Genomic DNA, 27,331 nt, shown 5'->3' on the forward strand with positions numbered 1-27,331 from the left:
TAATATTTCATAATGAGGAAATAAAAAATATCATGGAAGAGGTATGAAAAAATATATAAAACCGGCTTACTTTCGTCGCTTTGATTATCAGCTCCACTCCACGCCACAGTTCTATAACAATAGTTGAAAACCCGTCGTTCTCGTCGTCGTTATCGCGATGACCAACATCGTTGTGGAAGCTACTTGGTACTCGTGACGTAAACTCGGCTTTAGATGAGAGTAAAAGCTGAAATTCGGCGCAGTTATTCACTCCGACTGCACGTAACGAGTCGACCGCCTCCTCTAATACGGATACGACCCGCTTGTAATTAGCCGGTGTCGAACGGGCTTCCTGTTGCTGATGTATAAACAATACGCAGAATTTAAAAAGTGAACAATTCCATCGAAACAGGCCAGTTGACTAGTATACTGGCGGAATTAGCTTCATTTATATTCTACAATGGGGAATAGCTAATTTCCGTTTAACGAGCGGCCAGCTATAACGAACTTGTGGAAACAACTTCTTTAATAGTATTTGTTTTTACATTAAAACTTTTTGGTATTCCCCAGCGAATGTCTACTTTATATATACAACATATCTTCATAATGTCATAGGTCTACAAGAAACAATACAGTAAACTATATATCACTATTGAGTAAGACTGTTTACAAATCTCGAGCTCAGTCTTAAACGAAATCGCTTTTTAAGAGAAATACATGTATATGTACAGTAAATCTCGCAAACGAGGACTTGCAAAATTAGTCCCAGGTAAGCGCATAGGAAAATTAGGAAGTCAGAAAATAATTTCGTTTTTGTCAGAGTTGGCCTTATATCCGAGTACAAAGGCGAGATTTACTGTATTAGCAGATTATTTCCGCTTATGATGTATTATTGTAAGGCATACCTGTTTAGCTGTCTCGTTGATAACGTGAACCAGGTACAATATCACAGCTTTACGAAAGATATTGATGACAGTGGACCACACTGATATGAATTGTTGACGGCAACTAGAAACGAACAAGCAGAATACTTCCGTTTTAAGACCCGACTACAATACATGCTCAATACCTTCAACATTTCAAAACTAATTGAACAAGAGGAATGCACATTTTTGCCTTCGCCGTTTGGATTTCCAAGGGGGCCACTTCGCCCTCGAGTGGCAATTTCATTCACATCTTATCTCATGGAAATATTTCGTGTTTTTTTTTTCATCTTCAATAGTAACATACCGTTGAGCCGTTTGAATAGCGGTGCGATCAGCGGAACAGAATACGAATATCAACGAAGGAACCGTAGCTATGCGTCGCTCGCAATCTTGAACCTATTTCCAGATAAAACGAAGAAAGAATTTCCGACTATATGATAAATAACGAACAACCAATAGATCCAGTCCCTCGTATCGACGGTAATTTCCCGGCAAGTTGTGGTAATCATAGACAGAAACGTAGTAAAGATATTATCTATTTTTAATTGATGATTCAAATTTGGTAACAACATTCGTGTACCTATAATATGTATACATGTATCAATACGCACCTTCCATTTAGCCGGTTCTTTCCCGTCTAGTAAGGTATAGTTTCCATTTTCCTTCAAAGTCATCTATTATTAAGAAGATCGTAAAAAGAGATTAATGTTTTGATGTGAAAAGACACTAAAGACTATCATCCTCCGTTCTTCAAAATTATGAAGTACTTCTACGCTATTTCAAAATTCGATAAACAAAATTTTGCTATCTTGTCATCTTATAATGTTTCTTTATACCGGCAATAATGAACATACATTATCATGTTGATATTCGACAAGAGCCCGAACACGGACCGGACAGTCGGGCTGCTTTCGTTGCGGTAATGGTTGTATTTCGGACGACTTTCGATACAACCATTCGACCTCTTCTTGAAGTGACAGCAGTTCACAAGTTTTTCTCTGCAAAAATCATAAAATCAACTCATAGTAGAAATAGTTCTCAAATAAAAGCCATTCATTTATGTTGAATAACATAACATGCCACACTAAGGAAGAAAAAGAGTCAGAAATATTCCCTTGAGTTCATGATTTGTTCTAACGTTTCGACTATATGTGATCCTAATGGTTATCTTCATTAATACTAGTTCGGAACGGCCCCCTATACTGACCTTGAGAGAATTAAGAAGCAGTTGAGATTCTTTACTTTCTTCGTCGGTTGCAATATCGATGTTTGCAACAGCGTTTAGTTTTCTTTCACAACGGCGGGATTTATGGAAAAACTAAGAGATGAATGAAATATGTCACGAATGTTCTTTATCAATTACTTTTCAATTTTTCTAATTTATTTGTGAAGGAGTCTCGCGGTAATATTTCGATATAAAGGCGAATTTTACCTGATGGTAATCAGAGGCGTTACATGTATGGATATCTTGACAATGTGAGACCCGGGACAACCAGCGCCACGAGTCTCGGACGTGAAACGATGCCTCCTGTTAAAGAAAAAACAATTGTAGATATAAAAAATTTCGGAAAGTAGACAGGGGACGTATTTTCCGGTTTCAAACATCAATCAAACCTCTTCTAATCATATTTACGATGATAAATGCATATTTACATTGGTCATCTTAGAAGTATAATGACCGGCCGACGTGAATACAATTTTACTATGATACGAAGCACTTATACACTAAATAGAACAAATACGGGACCTCACGTACGGCAAATTTGATTGTCATATATCGTTGTTTGCTTTGGCACCAAAGATCAATGGTAATGAAAGCCTATTTTCTTGTGATTTTGAGAACTACCTGATTCGGGATTCAAACATGTTTAACTATAAAGCTCAAAACGGTTAACGATATATCTAGGCATAAACTTTTCACTGTTCTAATTGGGCTTACGTTAGTTGCATTATCTTGTTGGTGTTTTTGTTTTATTTCTTGATGTTGAGATTCATTTTTAACTAAACGCGTTGCCCTGTCGGTTACTTCGGACGATAAACGCTGGTAGAACGTTTCAACTTCCGCGACCTGCACGGCCGTTTCTAAGCAATGCTGACGGTCTCGAGCAGCCTCCTGGAAAGACGAAAGAAATCCTCAATTAATCCAATGTAACTGAGTCGAAAATAATTTATTTCCACGGTTAATCAGCTTTGACAATGCATTTATGAATAACGCTGAATACCAATGTAAATGTAGGAGAAATGTATCTTGGTACCCGACATCCAATCGCAATTATGAGTATTCGATATCAAGCATGGAGATCTTTCCAAACATTTACCGATAACTTCCTTGTTATTAGAAACAACAATGAAATCTCGAATTATTGTTGTTCGCAACCGCAGGATGAGCAAAGCATCAACATACGAGAAATAACAGGGACATTAATCGTTAGTATTTTTCTGCACAGTACCGAAAGTATTGATGATTAAAAATGTATGATTCCATTATCGACCAAAAGTGATCTATTCTCAATTATCATAGAATCGAATATGAATCATCAATCAAAGATTAAAGAGGTGATATTGTAAGATACTGAATATGAATAAGCCCTAGAAAACCGACAGATTTATTTACCGATGTTCTCAGCGATTTTAGTTTTTTTTGTATTCTTAATTATCTTCAGAAATTTTCGAAAGCATGGGATTAGCGACAACTAAAAGGAAGTGAGTGAGTATATAGTACATAACATTAATGCAATACATCGGTTTCCGCGATCGCCGTAGTTTTTGTTATCAGCTTTCATCGCATTTTAAACCAAACACTTCGAGAGCTATAGCATATATGGGGGTAAATTTATACGGCGTAATCTATTATTCATTGTCCGATGCTTAAATGTCATCGTAGATGTTCTGCAGTTTCCGTTGGTAACAACTTACTCGTAAAGCCTTGTATCGGTCTTCCAGTTCCGACAGATCGTTGGTGTTGCTGTAGCCCTGAAATAATGAAAAATTCAGATGACAGTAAAATCGATGGTCACGTAAACACACACGGCTGTAGGGCACTCAACGTGTATGTACTTAAAAGTGTGAATAAGCGAATGTAAATGAATCGACCACTTTAATTTTAGAGCGATACGCTCAGGTACGGAAGAGCAATGCAGCCAACAACATTTTATTTTCAGTTTAAAAAGTCAACTTTTAGACTTTAAAAAGTCGACTTTTCGACTTTAAAAAGTCGACTTTTCGACTTAGTAAGTCGACTTTTCGAGTTATTAAGTCGACTTTTCGACTTTTAAAAAGTCGACTTTTCGACTTTAAAAAGTCGACTTTTCGAGTTAATAAGTCGACTTTTCGAGTTAGTAAGTCGACTTTTCGACTTAGTTAGTCGACTTTTCGAGTTATTAAGTCGACTTTTCGACTTTAAAAAGTCGACTTTTCGAGTTAATAAGTCGACTTTTCGACTGTCACTTTTTGGGACGCGTACAAAACCGTGGCGAGGCTTTATCACGACGAAATTATGTCGAAAAAACGAGATATATAGCGATTTATCGACATGATTAAGTCGATACATCGCGTTAATGTTGTCTTATCGCGAAAACTTATCACGGTAAATCGTGATACAGCTCACGACTTTAACTTATGTCGATATACTGTATCTCGACATTACCGTTCCATCGACATAATTATCACGAGTTAACCTTAAAATGCATGTCAATTTATTGAGACAATATCGCAAAAGTCGACATCAATATCACGACATTGTAAAATTGATGAAGTATACTTATTCATATTGATATATTGAGATCGCTGACCTAATTCTGGTTCATAGAACACTGAGGGATACCTCATCGAATTACAAGATACAGGGGGTCTAAGGGCATTAAGGGTGTTCTCCCTTATTCCTACATTCAATTTCAAGCTAGTGTAATTTTTCAGCCCTTCATAGGCAAATACAAATGGTTACATATTCAATTTAATTTTCCAGATGGTTGGAAAATCACAGGGCTTTAGGGGCCATATACTCCTTGAGATTTCTGCCTGAACCCCCTCCCCTCCCGTTTTACTATGGGGCCTTAAGTATGCGTCTCTTTATTGAAATTAGGTCAGCTATAGGTCAGCAATATATTGGGTCGAACAACTATCACATCACTGCCGGCGGACGTACGAAAAGACTTTTTAAACTCGAAAAGTCGACTTTTTAAACTCGAAAAGTCGACTTTTTGAAGTCGAAAAGTCGACTTTTTAAACTCGAAAAGTCGACTTATTAAGTCGAAAAGTCGACTTTTTAAACTCGAAAAGTCGACTTATTAAGCCGAAAAGTCGACTTTTTGAAGGGTCGACTTACTAACTCGAAAAGTCGACTTAATAACTCGAAAAGTCGACTTTTTAAAGTCGAAAAGTCGGCTTTATAACTCGAAAAGTCGACTTACTAGGTCGAAAAGTCGACTTTTCAAAGTGAAAATAAAATGTTGTTGGCCGCATTGCTCTTCCGTACTCAGGCCACACAAGCAGAGAGAAGCGAGTTTGAGAAGGAATTCAAAGATCCTGCATTGAAAACAAAAAGACAATAAGCCCATGAATACGTAAGCATATCCAATACTGAATCTGAAATACTGAGGTATATTGTACTCTAGCGCAAATTTAAAGGCAATTATCATCCGGCTTCGTCAGGTTCCTGCCGTTTCATTGCATCACGTTTAAAAACCTTATATCAGAAAAAATTCTTTAAGTTGTTTTAATCTGCTATAATAATGTCTAAATGTTTAGTGTAATGCAATGATTATGTTTCATAAGAGTTGCGCTACATAAGCAAATGAATTCTCATCATAATCATTATCATTATTATAATTATCATTAAGATCCAGATACGTATACGACAAATCGTATATATATCTTTTTTCGCGAGCATTAGATAGTTTATCGAATGCCAGCACCTGTGGTGATCGATGGAGGATTATATGCCAACTCATTGCGTGGTTTTCTAATTTCTCGTTTGTTGACTAAGATTTTACGAATGATTTGTGAGCGTCTTTAAATAGTCAGGTTCGAGTCATCGCTATGCGCATTTTGAATGAACGGCGCTATTAATCGATGTCTTTTTCGCACGAGGCTGAAAATGGTACGGTTTGTTTTTTTCTTTTTTTTTGTTTGACGTCAAGCTCGATCGCTCGTGGAGCGCGTGTTCTATTGTTAGCGAGAAGACAATTTCTTTGCAAAATAAACCGCGTCGTCGATTGAACGAAATGCCATAGAAACAAGCACGGAAAAAAGACGAAATTATATTTCCAACATCACGACAACTTTAATTCGTGGACTAGGCGAGAACAGCTTCAAAAGAGAGTGGGAGATATTGGTTCATCGGCAGATGAGATAGATGGCTATACGTTCATCTCCAAATGTGACAGAAATATCAATTCAACATAGCTACGTATAAGGGATAACATGATCAATAGATAATAGTCCGCGGAAAACGATTACCGATAAATTGACACGGTAGTGTGAAACATAGTCACGGATCTCTCTTCAACAAGTAAATGGAGATGTATGAATAGGGTAGTATACTGTGGGGGTACGACTACAACAATATAAATATCTATAACCAACCTCGACCCTAGGGGGCTCTGTTCGTAAGTATGCCTGACGGCGATAGTATTTCCAAGATAATGTTCTTTTATGCGGATCTGTTTTATGAGTAGTCCTGTGCGCGGCGGTGTCCGTATTGCTTCGCGATTTTCTGTAAGTCCACGGTTTGTAATGATGCGCGTGAAAATGACCGTGTGGGCGGCATTTGGTACAGCCGACATGTCCGCAACATCGGCTTGTCATTTTCGTTTTGCCCTATTTTTCTATCCTATCAATATTTTCTACGAAGCTAACATCTACGCGCGGTGAGCGAAATGAGATGTCGCGAATGAGATGTCGCGAAAGATAGCAGCACAATGTATGTAAATCTTCCCTGAAGTGAGTTTATAGCACTAATGAAGGGATGATGAACGTGCTTTTGCGACGACAATAGTGTTTAGTATTTCGACCCTCGCGTATCTCGGGTATAAGCTGCATGTAGCTAGCTGAAAGCGCTAATGTGTAAGTCCGTGCGTCGATTAATCCAAATAAGAAAACTAAGATGCAATGTTACAACGCCGTGCAACCAGTACGTCCATTCGTGACAACGTTCGTGTTCTAGCGTTCGAACGTCACAACGCTGTCGGCGTCATTGTCGAGATATTACGCGCTATATGTATCGGAGGCGAAGCGCGTGCCGAAACCGCTCGGATTTCTGACAACAAAAGTCGCATTGATTTTGCTATACATTTATGAAGCGTCGGAGAATGCTACTTCATTGTCAGCCGGATGAGATGCAACGCCGTGTGCGCTAAATTTAACAACGAACATCACCCAAAAGCGACTTGTATTCAGTTAGCCTGTTTAAAGCGCTAATCCGCCGAATGTTGATTTTAATTTAGTATCCCAATAGTATATTACTCGCAGTAGATGTAGATTTTCGTATATTCTATCAGTCGAATTGTCTTTAGAATTACGATGTTTATGAAAATATGTCAACCTTAAATATTGACAATTTGGCATAGTGACAACAACAAGCTCATCAATGTTTAATTATGCGTGGTCAACTTTTCTAATTGCACTCGTTCAACTTTCGTATGCCACATGTTGGTTTTATGACAGATGACAGCGTGCGGGAGCTCATATGTCAATGCTGAATTCCAGAAGACCGGTCATCTGCAAACACTCGTTAAATTGTTCGCTAATGTTTTGATATATAGGCTACTTGAAATGTGAATTGTCTGTTTTCTGTTAGTGAAAGCGAAAATGTTTAAACACTCGCTTAGAAACGAAACGATGCAAAGATGGTTGACGACGAAAACGTTTTCGAAAATGTCGCGTCCTAAAACGAATCTTGCGCAGCGAAAAATATATGAAAATGAAAAAGTCGCTTTACCTGTGATTTTTGGTATCCTTCTAATACGTTCTGAAAGCGACCGAGATCCTTCTGGACTCGGTGCAAAATCTTCAACGAAGAACGAATCGCTTGTAGGTTGCTGGCCGTCGGGGTTTGCAAAAGACAAGCCTAAAATGAAATCAGAGGTTAAACGTGTTTGCAAATCATGTATAGTGATTCGAGAAAAAGTCTCATTGGAAAAATTGAAATTGGAAAAGTAGAAATTGGAAATTTAGAGAAATGTTGAAATGAGATGAAGAAAACTTGAAATTTTATTGACATTTTGAAAAATGACACATATATTGCTTAACATTGTTGACAATGAAAATAGAATATGAGTTGTGAAATATATTTGATTACAAAATAAACGCCAAAATTGATGGCGTATTGATCGACTCACACGGAACCCCTTGAATAAACGCTGTATCAATTTAGATATAAAAACTATTGCAACGGTTTTTACGGCGTCCAAAAAAACAACATAATTCAACACCGCCTGGCTAAAACAATTTTCAATTATGAATCGATTACTGCCAATCTTCAACTACAAATAGGGATAAATCGAGCATTTCGGAGATTGCAAACTCATTAACCGCTCGTTGTTAATTGTTACCGGTATTCCAGCGTCATGAAAAAATGATTTTAATCATTTAATCAACGTGATGCAAAATTCCAGGAAAAAATATAAGTTGGGCGAGAACCCGTGATTGACGACGCGACGAATGTATTTTTGTCTATAATGAACACGAGGAAATTAGAAGGCGAGCCAGTTGTGATATAGTGTAATTTCTTTCTGAACTATTCATTAATGCGCGATATTAATTTTATGACCGCTTGCGGTAATTCGATAACGTCGCGTGAACGTTGTAGTCGATATTTTTCAACGGACGCCGCGAAATTGGAAAATGATTTACCACAACAAAAAGGGCACCAAAGCATTGCGACGTAACATGAACAGATTTACTACTCCGCCTAAGACTAAATCTTAAGCAGTGTTGCCTGCCTCGCCTCACCCAATCTCCCAAAGAGGTGCTTTTACTATATACATTATCGACGGCCAATGTCGTCGATGAGAATCATTTTGTAAATGCGGGTGCTCTTTTGGATATGAATGAATCTAATATGGGATTTTGGGTGAGAATCTCATGTAGACTGCGGTGTCCCTTAGATCCCTATGTATGTTTTAGTAGGCCCTACAAGGTTAGTGTCATAGAAGGAAATGCCTCCCCTTATTCGTGTCTTCCTTACAATAGATCTCAGGATTAAGGGTTAGGGTTAGTGTCAGCAGGGAGGTGGGAGTTTTCACTCCCACCTCCCTGGTGTCAGCAACCCCATTCCGACTCTCCACTTAAAATCCATTAATCTATTGTAGGGGGGGGGGGGTTATCTGACATCGGGGGCATCTGATTCCATCACACCAGTATCACGGAAAAGCGATAACGTGCACACCTGCGACCAGTCCCAAATTAATGTTTATCTATCCCGGTGGTTATAGGACATGCCATATTTAGAATCATTTTACCTGACATTTGCATATTATGCCATTCGAAAATTTTACGAAATCCTCAAAATTGATGCTCTCAAAATTCGGCGGTTTCCGAGTTATCGTGACGACATATTTATGACCTATAAATCTCGCCGAATAGATAATCCGAGGTCTGAGACTCTTGTCTATATACGAAACATCCATTTTTTGTGAAAGAGTCACAATGGCTCGAAGTGTTTGTTCAATATTATCCCGATAGTTCTACCATTGCACAAGCGAAGTCGTCTGCACCCAAAATCAAAACAGGAAGTTATATTGATGAAAAGCAACTATTTTTGACCTAAATATCGTCGATTCAAAGCCAGACTCGGACTCGGTCGACTCTTCATAGAAGCATTCATAGGACCCGACGACTGTATAGTCACACCTTACCGATTGACTATCTACAATATGATTGAGATCCGAAGAGAATACTTGCGTGACATCCATATACAATCTAATTAACCATACTATCAATTAAACAAGGGTTTATCTACCATCGTACATAACCCTGTGTATACATAATAAATGCATAGTCCATTCAAATTCGACAGCTTTATGTTAGAGTATATACCAGTTGTGTTCCGTTGTTGACCATTATTACCATAATTGGCACGTCTTGGTCGAATATGAGATCGTCTCAGAACATCGAGCGACCACTGTTGAAGGTGGGACAACTTATGAAAGGTAGGACAACTTCCAAAAAGGCCACTTTAAGACAACTTTAAAAAAAATCGATGCGAAGTGTTTTCTAGAATATTTACTGCATTGAAGTAAAATGCCGAAGAATGGCGTGCATTTTTTGTTTGAAATTTTCTGCCTCGTCAGATGTGCCCTTTTCCGACAGTAGCAGGTGCTGCCTACGATGCTACCGTCTGAATTTGCGAAAAAAGCAAATTGTTCACTAACCTTGGTCTCTTCGATCCATTGGAATTCCTTGTTACGTTTTGCGCAATTCATCTGCAAGGAAATAATTCGGTTGTAAGCGTTTTTATTTTTTCCGAATCGGTCGATTTTTTCAACAAATCGTTGAATGCCAGAAACAATCGTTTACGGATCTAATCCGATTTCGAAGTGGCGATTCGCGAATTAACAGACGCCGAGCACCGAGAACTTAAGGTCGTGATCTGAGATTCACCTATCGTGAGACCATTAACCAAACAAGTTTCCCAGATTTACCGTCGACCATTGGAAGGGTTTTAGAGTAATCTACGTAATTGGAATCAAATAGCAGTCGTTTATTTTTATTTGTTTACCTTTCAGACGATGATCCTGAGTCAACATGAACTACAATCGAATATTGCGTCTATATTTTAGCGTTTAATTTCGTTAGGGACACTACCCGAAATATAACTTATCGGAACTGGCTCTTTGTATGTCTGGTTGGCTATATCTTGCTGACGGGTACTGGCTAACAGTTTGACCACCAGTACGTATAGCTGTTTATCACAAAGTTCTTATAATTTTCACACGAATGCCTATTGTACGTGCATGTAATAATCCTTCAGGGATTAATGCGGGCGAAAAATTGCCGTTTTACGAGCGGGGGAAAACAGTAGCTACAACCGCGGTGGTATTTCCTCGCTGACTCACTGACCACAAGATTCCGGTCGACTAAAGACGGGAAAGAAGATATTTTGATAACGAAATTGTGTTTTATTACCTATAAAAATAAGCAAACCACCGCAACGTGTAACGAATGACACGAATACCTATACACTCGTTTTTCTTCGAATTGATTTGTTCACTTCAAATAACGACAACAACAAAAGAATTGCTATAAGAGGCGTAGGTAGATACGCATTGATTCAAAGGAAATGAAACATCAGGGGTTCATATTTTATGTGCTGATAAATCGTGACGGAATTTTGGCATAGAATTCAATAGAAAGATTCTAACTTTAAAAAAAAGATTGAAAATAAATCGAAAATGAAGAAAAAGAAAAAATGATATCCGATTAATCATCATCCTTGAATATTCAAGCATCTTTGGTGTATATTTTTAGAAATCTTGTTGATAAGGGATAAGAAGCACGAATTTCTGTTTTTTAGAGATAACTTTACACCGCTTGTTACATAAAAATCCGCATCAGTTGGTGATAACAGGCACCTGGTGAGCTACTCTGTATTACGGGTGGCATAAAATGTTAGTGAAAGTGGGGGCAAAGTGTTCGGCAGTGGCTCATCTTCGTTTTAATGGCTATGGAAGCGGCGCAGAATGGAAAACGTACACTTTCTGAACCCTGAACAATAACAATTTCAGAAGCTTACTCCCTCCTGGGATTTGAGAGGCCTACTCGCATTATTTCTATACGGCTGATAAAAATGACAAAACACACTTATCTCACCAACCCAACAAGAAAATGGATAGACAACCCGACGAAGTAACGGCAATTAAAGATGGTAAGCGGATAGCCAGGTAAATACACCACGCATGAACTACTTCGATATGTAGGGCAACTCCAAGAACAGCTTTATGCAAGGGGGAAATTATACCAATATATGAAAATATATTATATGAAATAATATATACGATATGAAAATCAATTCTCGGCCTATAGAGCAGGCACGTGTAGGCTTCGTGATATGGATGGAAAAGACCACTGCGTTTTCAACCGTTTCTGCATCGGAATTACAATTCCTCGCCTTCCACGGGAACTATTTTAATCAGTCAATGATGAGGATATCTGCGGGACGTAGCTCAAATCCAATCGACGATTGTACGGGCTCGATCATATCGAACCTCCTCTTTTTTAAGTTTACTGGCGTTCGTTGTAATTATTAAGTGCACCAAGGTTTTTTCTTTCTTCGACGATGTTTGCAAACAACGCATCGCCGTCTGTCTAGCCTTGTAAAATCGAAGCACTTTCAGTTTAAACTGTTCATCAATCGACGAACAGATAACGCCGGGATTATACCTGCCGCAATCAACGTTAACGTTAAAAGTGATTTAACCATTAGATGAAGTTTTTTTCAAGCGGACTGATTTTCGCTGCGGTTGAAAAAATCCCATTATAAACAGATTCAACTGAAATTCTGTTTATTTTCTAGTTTTCTTTTAAGTGTTACTCAAACTTTTTCCGGATAACAGCATCCTCAGCTGTCGCTAGAAACGTCAATTTCATCCAGGTTGTATTCTACAAGACTGTTTTTGTAGTTCTTCGTAACTTTGAGTTTTGTGTTTTGATTGGCCAAACCGTTCGTTCGAATGACGAAAATGCCAACAAAATCACCCATTAGATAACTAATGTGACGAAACGGGAAACATGAGGCCTAATGAAATAAACGGTAAGCGATCTTGGCAGCATTGTATACCAGTAATTAGTATATCAGGTATGTAGCCGATTGTGCTTGCTTCTAGTATTGAAATCACCAATTAACATGTTACGCATTCTTTTCCAGTGAATACAAAATACCCTATTTTTACCCTAACAAGCATTCGTCTGCAAATACAAATCGACTGTCCAGAAGGAATTAATTTCATTTAAGTTTAGCCAAGAACCTCCAACGCTTATATACGATCTATCATTTTTGTTGTATCGTGTATTGTGAAGTGGAGTTTTCATATATGCGTCGAATCAATCGATGAAATCAATCAAGACCGCAATCGGAAATCAAAGCAGATCGATACATTGTGCATTATTACCATACCACAATAACAGAGAGCTTTCGAAAAAATAATTATCGTCATTCTTTAAGAAACACACCCGAAATTCAAACATTACATTTCAAACAAATTAGTTCGTTGATTGATACGTTTCTAGTGCACTTCGATAGCTTTACTATTCTACATTACGTAAGTTGCTAGTAAGCATTTCAGGATAATTGTTTGCCATCTTACAAAAATGTTTACGAAACGAATATATACATATATATTTAAACTTACGAGTATTGTATCCTTCATTTCGTTAAAGTATCAGTTTCTCCATAGATCCCCCTCTTTCCTCTACCGCGTGTTACCGCCTTCGTTTCACTGGAACAACTGATGCGCGTGTTGGCGAATAAATGTTACCCATTTTTCGCTCTGATAAATCCTACGCTTTGCTCAGATTTGCTGTATAGCTTCGTATTAAGGTTAGTCATATAACTATCATAACCTATTTATATCCTTTATATACGTCCAATTGAATGCGTAGCAGGCTTCGTCAAAAATTATAGAGACACGATCGGATGGCGATAGAGTTAAATGACGAGTGACATTAATTCCTGGAAAAATCCTAGGCTTACTTGACGCTGCACCCTCATTTCACCTCTTTGATATATGACGCGATGTGTGTAGTGACATCCCACGCTGAATTTATGGTTGACAATTGACACTTTTTCTCATAGGAATCTCATTCATAGTGATTGAGAAATTACTTTGTTCATGCACATGCCATCATCGATCGAGGATCAGTCGAGTATAGAAAAAACATCGAAGCCTAACTTAAAGTAATAGCTAATTGACTCAATTGCTTTGTAATAGTTGATCTTATTCTGCACGAACAGAGGATTGAAAATTAAAGATATCTAACTAATCACAATCTCATAATTTTCAAAATCATTTCTAAGACTGGTAAAACGAAAATAAAAGGCCGATGATGATATTAAGATTAGACAGATTAATCGACCAAAATACACCACGTGTTTCCGTGGCGCGACATAGAACGAACAAGCAGAAATTTGATGCAATCGGTCAGCGGCTGTTAACTGAAAGGTTGGTGGTTCGAGTCCACCAAGGGCTGTTTTAGTCAACTTATTATTTTGTATGTGCCAATAAAGGGTAATATTTATAGTGATCTTTCCGTTAGATTATTATACAATGAAAATACGGTGTAAGTCTGTGCGGTTTATCCCATACCCCGTGAATTGCACCTTGCTGTTACCCCCGCTCATTGTGGCAGACCTCACGTCGATGTAAAAACATTTTCAGAGATTCCATCCGACAGCAAATGAAGTTTCTTTCTATCGGAAATGTCATTCCTAAAAAAAAGTCTTAACTGCCATTCAAACTAAAAGATGGATAACAATTGTTGTTAACCCAACAAGCCACGCTGACCAGACTCGAGCTATCTTATTCATATCAAAACGGTTCTAGTACATTTTATGAGTTAGATAAGGACAGATTAGGATACGGAAAATGACTTGTTAGAGAATAGATTCTGTAGTTTTCCCGACGGACACACATCGAGGTAGGATTCTGAACAGTATCAATGTGGCGCGTCAAAACTTATAAATAACATTCGTACAGGCGAAAACATATTTTCAGACAAGAGCCAAAATTCAGTCTGGGGTAATCTGAGAAAAGTATGAACCGATGCGTCAAGATGATGCAAAGCAGCACAGTAGAAGGAGAACGGATCAAAGAAGTATCAATTTTGTTATCGAGGATTACTACAGTTTTCTCGGGGAGAATCGACGAGGAATAATCCACACATTCCGCCTCGGAGCCGTGGGATCAAGCGCGATTTATTTTTTATTCTCACCGCTGCTATAACTCAAAACCTAACGCAATAAACTCGTCATCGACTCGATACAGACAAAAATTCCGCTACAGCTAAGCGATTATCCGGGGGTATTATGATAGTTCCTGACTCACGCGGTTTTTGATACTTTATCAGAATGAAAACAGCGAACGAAGCTCCCGCGCCAGTCAGAAAAAAATTCCGCCGAGAGTGGTTGAGGTAGACAGATGCGCTTCTGTAAATGCTTATGTAATCGATGTTGAAATTGATTTAACTTGATACTCGATACACACGTGATTATTAGAAATATGATCGGCTGAATTTATCTTTATTTCGCATCGAACATGCCATTGTTATGTATACATTAAATGAGTGGAAAATCACAGAACACAACTCAAATGAATACTTTAGGGACCCTATGCTTCGCCTAAATCACCGTTTCTTTTATGTTACAAAAATTCGTTTTTCGTATCTATTTAGAGTTTTATTTCTGTAATGCTAACAAGCTTTCTAGTTGAAGAGTAGCACACGACTGGGATACGCTTCCGATATCCAATATCCCCCCCCCCTCTATCGACGAGACGAGAACAGATAAACATATCCCCTATAAAAACAAAATCACCCTGAAGAAATAACCAACGTACCTTTCTCATTGCATCTTGCCGATAGAGACTACACAAAACGCGGATTTCGAAACGGGGCAATCAAGTCGGTCGTAATATCCGTGTCGCACACACGCGGAACGCCTCCGATTCGCGTGTTGTTTTAATTGATCTACGGTAAAACCATAGATTTCACTATAAAACAGATTGCGAAGTAATTGTCGCACGAAATTCGATATTTTAAGACGGGAAAATCGAGCGAGATGTAAAGGGAACCTCGACAGTCGAATGGTTCGACCTTTCAGACCCAGCAAAATTCATATATACTCATAAAGCCCGTCTCTCTATATACGACCATTATCACGTACCCTTTATTGTTAACCGAAAGAAAGAATATGTATTATATATTGAGCCAGGAACAAAGTGTCCAAATGTCGGACGTGTATTCATTAGGCCATTCGCACGTGTATTATTGATTAGCGGTTTTGTGTTAATTGCTAGTTGGCTAAAGCGAATCTCTTAATTCGCTGTCGTTTATTTCTTCACAGTTTGTCGTTTCAGAACACGGTCGAATGCACCCGATAGTTATTTGATCGTGAAAAAAGAATAAAGGCGTAATGAATGGCGGAAATGATGCTCTATGATTCGCTAATTCGGGCGGTGGTAACAAATATTCCTATGGCCTAAACTATTTTATATTCATTTGTTTATTCATCGTATCAGTTTCATACAGAAAGTAGAAAGGTACACACAGGTTACAAATAAACCAAAAACAACAGATACCATAATCGTACAAACAATACAAAATGACAAACAATTTCGCCAAAAAAAATATTTACACTCTTATATCAGACATTAATATTCAACGATATCATCAATGTTACTGTCGTTTGATTTATCTGGAATCCACTGGAATCCACTATTATGGATGAAGACATCATTCACTATATTGACAAAAACTCTGGGTCTTAACATCGTTGGGTAAGATATTCAACCTTGATATGTATCAATGAGAATATACATATAAAAATATCAGACAGATATTTTCACGGCAGAGATGGATCCAAAGAGATCATTATTTATTCATGCATATCGTTAGCATAGTTATATTGTCATCCCAACCATGATCAACCTATAGGAATTCGATAAATGAAGTACCGTACTCGTAGACGTGAGTAAAGTTACCGTATGGTTCATTTTTTCTAATTTTCCATATTCCGTAGCCTATTTTTAATACCACGTATCTCTATTTTATCACCTGGTTACCACTCCACGTAAGAAAATAAAGAACGTGATTAATTCATCTGTGTCTGTCTATTAAATTGATAATCTGTGCAAATAAAATAAATAGAACATTGCAGACGTGTAAACAGGTGCCGCTTTTTATTCGAATAGACGGCTTCTTTGGTTAATCTTCATTCTGATTTGATATTCAATCCTAACATTTTTCTCAAAACTAATCAGTTAAGGTGGAATAAAGCATCTTCACGTGTAATTACCTCTCAAGCGCGAACAGCGCTTCAAGACGCGCTAATAAATCATATCAAATGCTTTCACCCCATCTTTAATTTTTTCCAATCACTATTTTCAATTCAAAGTCTCAATGCATGATAATCCAATACTTAATGAGTCTTATCTTAGTCGTTTACTAAATAGCTAGACTGTCGAAGAATTTAATTGGTTTTCTTTTTTCTTCTGCTGTTGATTTGAAACAAAGACTTAAATTAAGTTGTTCAACATAGCATTTGAGTGCGACACGATAAAGACACGACTGTAAGACATGTCGTTTCGGTCAACTTCGTTAACTTAACTGATCCACTAACGATTATATTAACACCTTAACTTAACCGCCAGTAAATTTTCGATTGCGTTCACATCTTCTAATACTGGAATCACGTCTGTTTTCATTACATATTAATTTCTATGCCTTTAAATTGTGAAAATATAACGTGTCGTCGTCGTCAAAATCTTTGAAATGCGACACTTGTGACAATCAGCTGTCTCTGTGGCGCAATCGGTCAGCGCGTTCGGCTGTTAACCGAAAGGTTGGTGGTTCAAGCCCACCCAGGGACGCTTTCCTTTTTACTTTACTGGTACAGTTTTTTTTAATGTTTTGGTCAGAATGAGACACTTTTGTCAATACAGCTGAAAAACATCAAACAAGGAATCCAGCAACAACATAACCACTTGATGAAATGCTGCAATTGTGCTTACAGAAAAAAAGCATGTATACTGATATATAAAGAAGTGCCTTGTTATTCCGATTTCTAATTGGTTGGTGAAAAAAACTTAGAATTCAGGCATAAGTTGATATTTTGGTTAAAAAAAGTTATAAGATGGCTATCCTGTGTCCAATTGCCACAATTTTTCTAATGATGAGTGGCCCTAGGGGGGGGAGGCACATGTTCATATGAAACATAATAATTGACTGAAGCGTCTTCGAGATCTCCTTTGAAAACTTAAAAAATGTGTGTGTAAGTGCTGATTACAGCAAAAAACAATGGTTGCCAGCCGGCCATCTTGATTCTGATCGAGCCAGTTTTCTGGCTGCATGTTAATACGAAATACTAACTATTTATCTTCAGAAGACGTATCAAAGGATTATCTTCACAAAATGAATGGATTCCGGCTATGGATTTACGAACGAACTGCCGACGGACGGAAAGTGAACGCAATAGCCCACTGGGACTGAACTCCAAAGTGGCCTAAAAACAATGGCAAGCCAATGGTAATCTGTATGAAATTCCACCATACGGAAGAAAAATGACTCCGGAAAGTTTCCTTGAGTGAAAGCGTTTCGACTATATCATAATAGTCTGAAGATGGCTTTTAGAAAGGAAACCCTTCGGGCACATTTTTTCTTAACCGTGGGATTTATCCTACCTTGTCCCGTTTATTCTGATTTCACTATTTTTCTGCATACTTGAAGTTTTAAAATATGCTTCTATGCTTTTGCAGGGTGTCGTAAAAGGTTCCAATAAGACATTTTCATTTCATAATAGTACGATTTGATTTTGTTTTCTTGTGCTGATTTGAAGACCTAAACTAAGCTTATCAACATAGCATTGGAGTGACACGATAAAGACACGACTGTAAGACATGTCGTTTCGGCCAACTTCGCTAACTTTATCGATCTACTGACGATTAGAATGGCACCTTCACTTTACCATCAGTAAATTTTCGCTTACGTTCTGATACCATTCTGGTATTACAGATCAATTTCTATACCTTTCAATTGTGAAAATTTAACTTGTCATAGTAAAATCGTCGTCGTCAAAATCTTCGAAATGCGACACTTGGGACAATCAGCTGTCTCTGTGGCGTAATCGGTCAGCGCGTTCGGCTGTTAACCGAAAGGTTGGTGGTTCAAGCCCACCCAGGGACGCTTTCCTTTTCACTTTGCTGGTACAGTTTTTTTATGTTTTGGCCAGGAGACATTTTTGTCAATACAGCTGAAGAAAATCGAACTAGGAATCCAGCAACAACATGACCACGTGATGAAATGCGAGGCAATCTGACAATTTCAAGACAAAATCTGACAAGCCCCCTATTGACCAAATACAGTAATCAATGACCTTAAAACTCACCACAACCTGCCACGAGCTACAACCTTGCTTATTGTGCTTACAGAAAATGCATGTATACCAATGCATAAGGAAGTACCATGTTATTCAACGCGCCTTGGTGAAAAAAAAAACGTAGAATTCAAGGCAAAGATGATATTTTTGGCACAAAAGAGGTTGTTTAAGACGGCTATCGTGTGTCCGTTTGGCCCAATTTTCTAATGACGATTGACCCTAGGGAATACATGTACATTAAAATAATTGACTGAAGCGTCTTCAAGATCTCCCTTGAAAACTTTGTCGAACAACAATGGCCGCCAGTCGGCCATCTTGATTCTGATCGAGCCAGTTTTTGGGCTGCATGTAAATACGAAATACTAACTATTTCATCTTCAGAAGATGTATCAAAGGATTATCTTCACAAAATGGCTGGATTCCATTCCTTCTATGGCCAGACGAACGAACTGATGACTGACGAAAAGTGAACAGCGGAACTGAAGTCCAAAGTGGCCTAACAAACTATAGCAACTAACCTTGAATACGGTCATCTCGCCATTTTCCCACCTAAATTCTGATCAAACACTCTGTCCGTGTTGTAACGATGGTAATCTATTATAAAATCCTACAATACGGAAGAAAAACGACTCCGAAAAGTTTCATTGAGTGAAAGCATTTCGACTATGTCCTAATAGCCTGATGATGGCTTTTGAAACCTTTCGGGTACATTTTTCTTTAATCCTGGAATTTTATCCTACCTTATCCTGTCTATTGAGAATTTACTATTAATATTTTCATACTTAAAGTTGTAAAATACGGTTTAATGCTTTTGCAGGGTGTTGTGACAGGTTTTAACAGATATTCTCCTTTCATCAAAGTTGAGAAGAACAGCACACCATTGTCATAGATCGTATATTTCACAATGCCTCACTCCATTGAAATCTACGACGAGTTCAGGCGCTTTAAAAGTTCGTAGTTCTTAGCAAAATTAAGTGAATATGTGTATATAATGTATTATTCAAGCATTGATCCTGGATACGATTTCAATCAAGTAACATTAAATTAACAAAAATAACTGTAATTTATAGGTTATCTATTATGAGAACGGAACCAATTTGTTTCAAGAACTGGACTCGAATGAAACACCGAATTATCGATGATATCATGAGACTTTATCATGTTCGCACGTTTACTTACGAGAATAACGACTTTGAAAATATATAACTAGAAGCCGAAGATTAAAAGGCGCGAGAGCCACGGAGGTGCGAGGCAGCGTTCAGTCGCCTGGCTGGCACCAATGCGGTTCAATCAACATTTAATCTCCATTACTATTTCATCGATTCCATGAAGCTCCGATCATTGATCAGGTGCTAGAATAAGATCAATCAGCTTCTGACACGCTAGAAGCTCATCTCGCGTAGACTTGCAGACGACATCGGGTCCGCGAGGTGTATTAGATTAAGAAACAAATCCCGTAACAGCTCGCTTTCCACGTTCACCGTTGTTGATTCAGCGAGTAGAATTTTTCCGAGAATAAACCGTTTTTTTCTCGTGTGTAATCCTTGCTCACCGATCGTTATTATTTTTTTAAAGAAATTACGTGACGCTTCGTTGTTGTTTAGTTTATTTTCATGTTTGCTTTGGTGATTAATTCATTTCTCGGGAAGGTATATATATCCGTTTTAAAACGTTTAGACACCAACAGCAGGCGCCACGTTTCTGGCGTCCTCGGGCCTCGCTCGATCAATCCGACTTTCCGGTATTTATTGACTTGCCCGTATTATTAGTTAAGCCGGAGAAGACTCGGCTCCAGTGTAATAAATCCGTCTTTCATAATAAGTTAGACAAATAGATCCTGGCACCATGCAGATTAAGCAGTCATATTCTTAACAAGTGATCTATGACCTATAGAAACATACTGGAGTAGTTAACTATTTTTTAAACTTCATCAAACTTCTTCAAATATGAGATTGACCAATTATACTAAAATATTTAATATCTAAAGTCACAACGTGGCTAAGCATTCCCTCGGAGAAACACGAGTAGGATACTTCGTTATTTTCACTGACTTCAATTCAATATCCCACCCTTAATTCCCTCCCCTTTTCTTATGTTAAAATTTGTATACATTCGTATTGGGTGTACTTATTGTTGAATGTTGTCACATCATATGATTAAGATCATATGATCATATTATGTTAATTATTTGGCGATTTTTTGGCCAAACTTTTCGCAAAATATATACATGTATGTTTCAATTTGCAACAATTTTGTAATAAACTTAGTTTCACCAGTCATTTATACTAATAAATGACCTTTATCAATCAACTACATGTCTTGTTTATTTTGCTTCAAACAAAGCTCGTCGTTTTCCATTTCTCACGGAGCGGGGATATCATAAAAATATTTAATATCTAAAGTCTCTTTTATATTTTTATGATACATTGTAATTTATTGTGGAAATGAATCATTATCGTAACTATTATTATTATTATCATTATCCTCGTTAGCATAACTATTGCGACCATTTTAGAATCGGTGTATTATAAACTAAATTTTGCGGACATTTTGTTGGCATCGTGTGCCGATATCCTGGAAGGCAAGCAGCAAAAATGACTAATTAAAGAAAATCTCTCAATTCGCCATTTTCACGCCATTCTACGCTTTCGATATCATATCAAATTATAAATCAGACGGAAAATAGAATAATCAGTTAATATTGTGGCTCTATTTTCAGAAAATAGTTTACCCGACTCGCCTGTCTGCCCGAAGTCTACGGCAGGCGACGCGAAGGCGAACCGATTCGATAGAATTTATTTTGTAATGAAGAATACAGTGAAGTACGCTTATTACATCCCTAATGTTTTTACTACGGAGCCTTTGCCTATTAGATTAACCAAAGAGAAAACACGTGTGTAATCTTCTAGTCGGCTTGCCTGTTACATTTTGAGACAATAACTTCGGAAAAATCTATTTTTTCTTTTAAAGAGATTTTACTAATTTTTTCACACATTCAAAATAGCGTATACGATAGTTTTTTTCGATTCCTTTTTTTTAGAAGGTTCCAACTTCAATTAATAAGTATCGGTCATAACAACACTTAACTAAACTTTATCGGGAGAGATACTTTAGCATATTAATCGAAATAGACCTCAAACAACCATAACAGACCTTTCGGCAACTTGTTCGTGGTCTAAGGTGATTTTGAAAGTCGTCACTCGGAATCTTGACACACGCGGTAAGAGTTTTTTTATTGTAGTACTGGAGGCATTCGTGTTATTTGGTTTCCCCTACTCCCACGTCTCAGTGGCGGTCTCTTGGCTTAAATTGTCTCCAAACTCCGTTTGCCATGTCGCCACGCACCATAACCTTGAGATCACTTCAAATAAAATAGGTACTTCACTATTTTATAAATCCTATTAGCTGACACTCGACTAGTAGAGTTTGTCAACATTAGCTGCCAGCCGAAACAAAAATTATTGTGATATGTGTACGACAAATGTAGTGTTTAGAGTTGTCTTGGATAAGAGCCTCTCGAGGAAAGTTAACAGACCCGAGACTGCGAGCCTGGAAGCAAGAAGACTAATTCCTGTTCGTCAAAGGGAAATAGTAATCCCGTATTCCGAAGCGACTGTCAAATCAAGGAAATCGGACAGACGCGCTAAACTTTCATTGACGCCAATATTACTTCGAAAATCATGTCTAAGTATGTAAGTCTTCGTTGGAAGTGCGTGTCTACCGGTGAGAGATGTATTCAGATATTTTCGTGTGCAAAATGCACTTAAAAGTTTCAGAATAATATACAGTTCCCAGTGCCCTGTCAAAAAAATCCCAAAAGTTCTCAAATTAATTTATGAATCTCTTTGTGAAATATTGACTGATATCATATTTATTCTTAAGATTATTTCAAAATCGATATATCTAATATTATTTCATTTCAGTTATGTACATGTTCAAATTTCACTCGAAATTTCCTTATCAAGAAAAATTTACAGCGGGGCTTGAGATTATGACCACAAGAATTTGCATTTTCTGTGGAAATTATGTGACCAAAATTATGAATACCGTAATCTATTTGGAAACCACGCGCTAGGGCAATCGTGATGTGTTCTCACTTAATTTTCCATATAAATGCCAGCATTCAACCCACCAATTCAAGTTTTTAAAAAAATTTGCAGTATGCGGATTTATAATGTACGTGACTTATTTTCTGAAAGAATGCTTAAAAACATTCCCTCGTTATTAATAGTTAACTCGACAATTCATTTCATAATGACCTCTCTAATAAATGAAGGCGTGGTTAAGTTCGCTATGTACATATATACATCCATAACGATTGAAACTTATTCCGTATTCAAAGAAATTAGATTTCGGTAAGAAATGTGAAAGGCATAAATGCGGGGCAGGCTGACGCCGGTTGTCAGCCGAATCGCGTGACAACCTTGCTGGTATTGAATCGATGCTGCTCAAGGCGTTGGAGGTGTAGTCTCACCTTGAATCGTCGCTACAAAACCAACCAGTTGATCAAGTTCCGAATTACTGATGCTCAGAGACTCCGGACCGTGAATATCACCTGCGAAAAACTAATTTTTATAAGGTATGTATTAATGTGTAGAATCTTGATTTCTTTTTAAAGCGGAATGTTGCAAATTGATTTATTCATCAACTATCAGCCCAGGTATCAATAGTTACATCGAAATATCATGCACATTGTTAGAATAATTTTCAGTTTTACATCTGAATAAAGGGATTTCAGAAAAATTAAAACATCCGCTTTTTCCATCAATGAATTCGAAAATACATTTTAGCAAAAATTCTTTAAGACTAGTCTTTATTAATTTTTGTTAAGTTATTTCAAATTCTTTAATTCAAACATACTTTGATATCTCACAGTCAGTTTATTTATAAGGAGCTGCATTGTACAGATCGTTTGCATATGTATGTATATATAGTAATTCATTTTTTCACATTTGCGGATGAACACTCTTGCGCACGTACATAGAGTGCACAATAGGTTTTTAATTTGATTATTCGCTCACTATTCAGCGTTGGTCCATACATAGATTTTAGATTGTCGCATCCAGCGAGCCGCCTGTCTCTGGCTCTCGTAAATTCCTCGACCATCGTGGCGCTACGTGCACTTAGTTAAAGCTATAATTCATCGATAAAATACCACCGGCTTTAGATAGACTCGATGATAAAACGTCGCATTGAACTAAAATGTCTCTGGTCCAATTTACACTATTATCATAAGAGTTTTCACGGAAGCCGACGAGTCCTTGTAAATAACATTTTCAAAGTTCAAGAAAAAAGATAACATTTTTGCCGGGGTCTTATTATTTCGACCGTCAGAGTTCTCCTCGTGCTTGAATTTTAAAGGGGCTGCATTCATTGTTAAACGTATGACATCGAGGCTGCTGAAGTAGCGAGGCTTTCGATCCCCCCCCAAAAAAAAACAGAAAACTTAGCTTAATTTTGGTGTAATCTTTTATTTTTCCCATTAGCTCAATATAAGCAATTATCAGCAGCTCAATATAAGCAATTATCAGCATTGATAGAGTATTGACGTCCACTCCGGTTGGACAGAAGATATTTTATAAAGGGTGACCGTTTTTCAGGGGGTGGATATAAAAAAGAGGGGTGGCCGCCCCTCTAAAACCTATTGTGGAGAACAATGGACTGAGCGTATAGTTGGACGCATAATTTTGGCAAATTAAGGTAAACAGAGTTTCCGACGAACTAGATCCACTGGCTGCTGTTTGATGAAGCCAACTATCCGCTTCGCGCGCCAGGAAAGTGGAACGTCTTCGGGTTATAATCTGCGTCGCCAAGCTGGGCATGGCCATTCGAGATAACGAGATCCGTGCACGACAGACCGGCGCTCGCTCGATAAATAGACCCCAGTTTAAATGAATGCTACCATTATTTATATTGTGTACGATTTGTACTTCATCTTAAATGATTACTCGGGATCGAACGCTGCTTGAGATATTACATATCGAAAAGCTATCCGCGGAAACACACACATACACAACACGCGCGCACACACGAAGTTAGTTAAGTTGGTATAACACGTAAGTACGGATTTTTGTAATCTCAATCGATTGGCGATTTTTCTTGTAATGATACGAATAACTTTTCTTCGGATTGCGGGCTTATTGGCGATCTAAGAAAAAATCAATGCTTCATTTTGAAATCAAGTTCATCGGCGTGGGGTCTAAGCGTGGCCGAAAGGTGCTTCCGCATTTATCTTCTTGTGGTTTTTTTGTGGTCGCTTTAAAGTAATTATCGTTTAATTGAGTCGAGGTTTCTGTTCGATATAATGCGGTTTTCGGTCACTAAACATGAATTGTATGTCGCTGATAGAGCGCGTAGACTCGGCCGCGCCACCACTCGCCGCGATAGGCGGAGTTTTGGGGCCGGTCTACCCAGCGGCTAAAACATATCCCGATTCATGCTTGTTTTGTGAGCCCTTAACTTTTCTTCCCGTACTTCGGTACCTCACTCTCAAGACAGCAACCATGCTGGTGGCGACAATATTTGAATAATCACACCGATAAACCTATAATTTTATAATCAGCTTTTAGTTGTTTAAAAAAGTTTCTAATGTTTCAGGGGCCGTTTTTTTAAATTTGAGACTATAGCTATTAAGATTTCATGGGAGAACTAATACTGTTCTACGAAGATTTTCTAGGTCATTAAATGTCAGATCGCTTGGTTACAACATGTTCGTAGTGAACGCTGGTTGCTTAATGGGTAAAACCAAGAGTCGCCACTGCACTATCACATATCAACGTTGGTATATCTGTATATCCTCGCACGGCAAAAATAAACTGTGATGAAAAATATCATTACAATGACAAATAAATTTAGATAATAGTTTGTATGTGATACATTCGAAAATAATGTATAGAATGTGACATAAATTGCAGTGTACAAAAATGTAATGCAGTTTTGAAATTTCAATAAAAAGGAATTTCAAAAATATGTACCACTCATATGTACAGAGAAAGTACTTTGATTCTTTTAAATTTATCGTTGACCGTTCCGTATGGCTATTTGTGGTGTGGGGGAAAAACATTTATTGCATTAGTGCCTCCGAGTATCTAGGTAACGCATCTGAAAAATTACTGCTCCTATTGCTTTTAAAAATGTTCTTTAATTTTTTTCATATATATTTTTTTAAACTTAACGACGTGTTTTTAAAGGTTAAAACGTTTTAACAGTATTACTAATATCTTAGATAACCTTACGGTTTACTAACATTCTCGTTTCGGAGAACTCTGCCGCACCGATGTGCGAAAAATTAGCAACTCATTTCTCGGTTCATTAAAAACCCGGGAGACTCCTTGTCGGAGCCGAGACCTGCGTAAATCTGTATTTAAGAAGCGCGCCGTCGTGGCGGAGTTCTTTTTATCGATGAAGGAAACTTTCTCTGTGGAAGTTATTTTCTCCATGAGAACGCACGCTCGTCGTAAAACGTATTTATACATGAGCCGAGATCCGTTCCGAATGTCGCCGCCGCCATAAGATTGTTGCCTTCGTTTTAACGACTTATTTCAAGAATTTTATCGGAAGATCGCAAGTTAAGAAGACTATGCATATAATAAATCATGGCCGCTATAGATTGATATAAATCGAGCAATTGCAATTACTAGCTTTTCAACCCGCATTACTATAAAAATAACTCGGAACGGCAGTACATTCAAGCTGAGCCTGAATAAGGTGCCAGAAACGTTTAAACTATTATGAAGTAGTTAGAGATAGCATCGGGGATGGCATGGTCCCGTGAAAGCTTCGATTTTGAAGAAAGAAAGTCCGACCATCTCAAAAGACGTGCAGTTATGTCTTTGGCGCGTCTATATAGCTGGATCTCTGCCAGTTTTTATAGAAGTTCAACGGGAGATCGGAACCGCTTGGCGCCTACCACATCAAGATCTGTGCGCCGACTTGCCGAATAGATTTATCATTATGGTTAAATGCATTTGAACCAAAGCGATGGGCGACAAGATCGTTAAGCAGAATCCAGGTGGGCTACCGGTGATTCTTCATTAAGTTATTGGTATAGCTAATGCGGCAAATATGTATCATTCAGCGGCGATTATGCTCAATTAAAATCAATTGGTTAGCTCTCTTCTGCTCGCTGGAACGCCTGGCGCACGTTGTTCCGCGGTGCATTCCGCGCAGACAGTTCGTCATTTGAGTCATTAAACCAGCCTACCCCAAACCACCGTGGAGTCTTGGCGCCTCGAAATATGTCTCATATGGTGGAACGAAATAGCAATGTTACCGCATTGTAAGAGAACGCAAGGTGGTTTACACACCATTAATCGTCGCTCTTCGCTCTCTATTTTACAGG

General features: G+C 38.0%; 2 non-coding genes across 2 annotated transcripts; both read left to right on the top strand.

The window, feature by feature from the left end:
- Nucleotides 1-17,411: 17,411 nt before the first annotated feature.
- Trnan-guu (transfer RNA asparagine (anticodon GUU)) lies at nt 17,412-17,485 on the top strand. The gene has a single exon. It is a non-coding gene; the product is annotated as a tRNA-Asn (tRNA).
- A 1,238-nt stretch (nt 17,486-18,723) lies between these two features.
- Trnan-guu (transfer RNA asparagine (anticodon GUU)) lies at nt 18,724-18,797 on the top strand. The gene has a single exon. It is a non-coding gene; the product is annotated as a tRNA-Asn (tRNA).
- The last annotated feature ends 8,534 nt before the right edge of the window (nt 18,798-27,331 follow it).

This window comes from Tubulanus polymorphus, chromosome 1 (assembly GCF_964204645.1).
Source record: "Tubulanus polymorphus chromosome 1, tnTubPoly1.2, whole genome shotgun sequence".
NCBI lineage: Eukaryota > Metazoa > Nemertea > Palaeonemertea > Tubulaniformes > Tubulanidae > Tubulanus > Tubulanus polymorphus.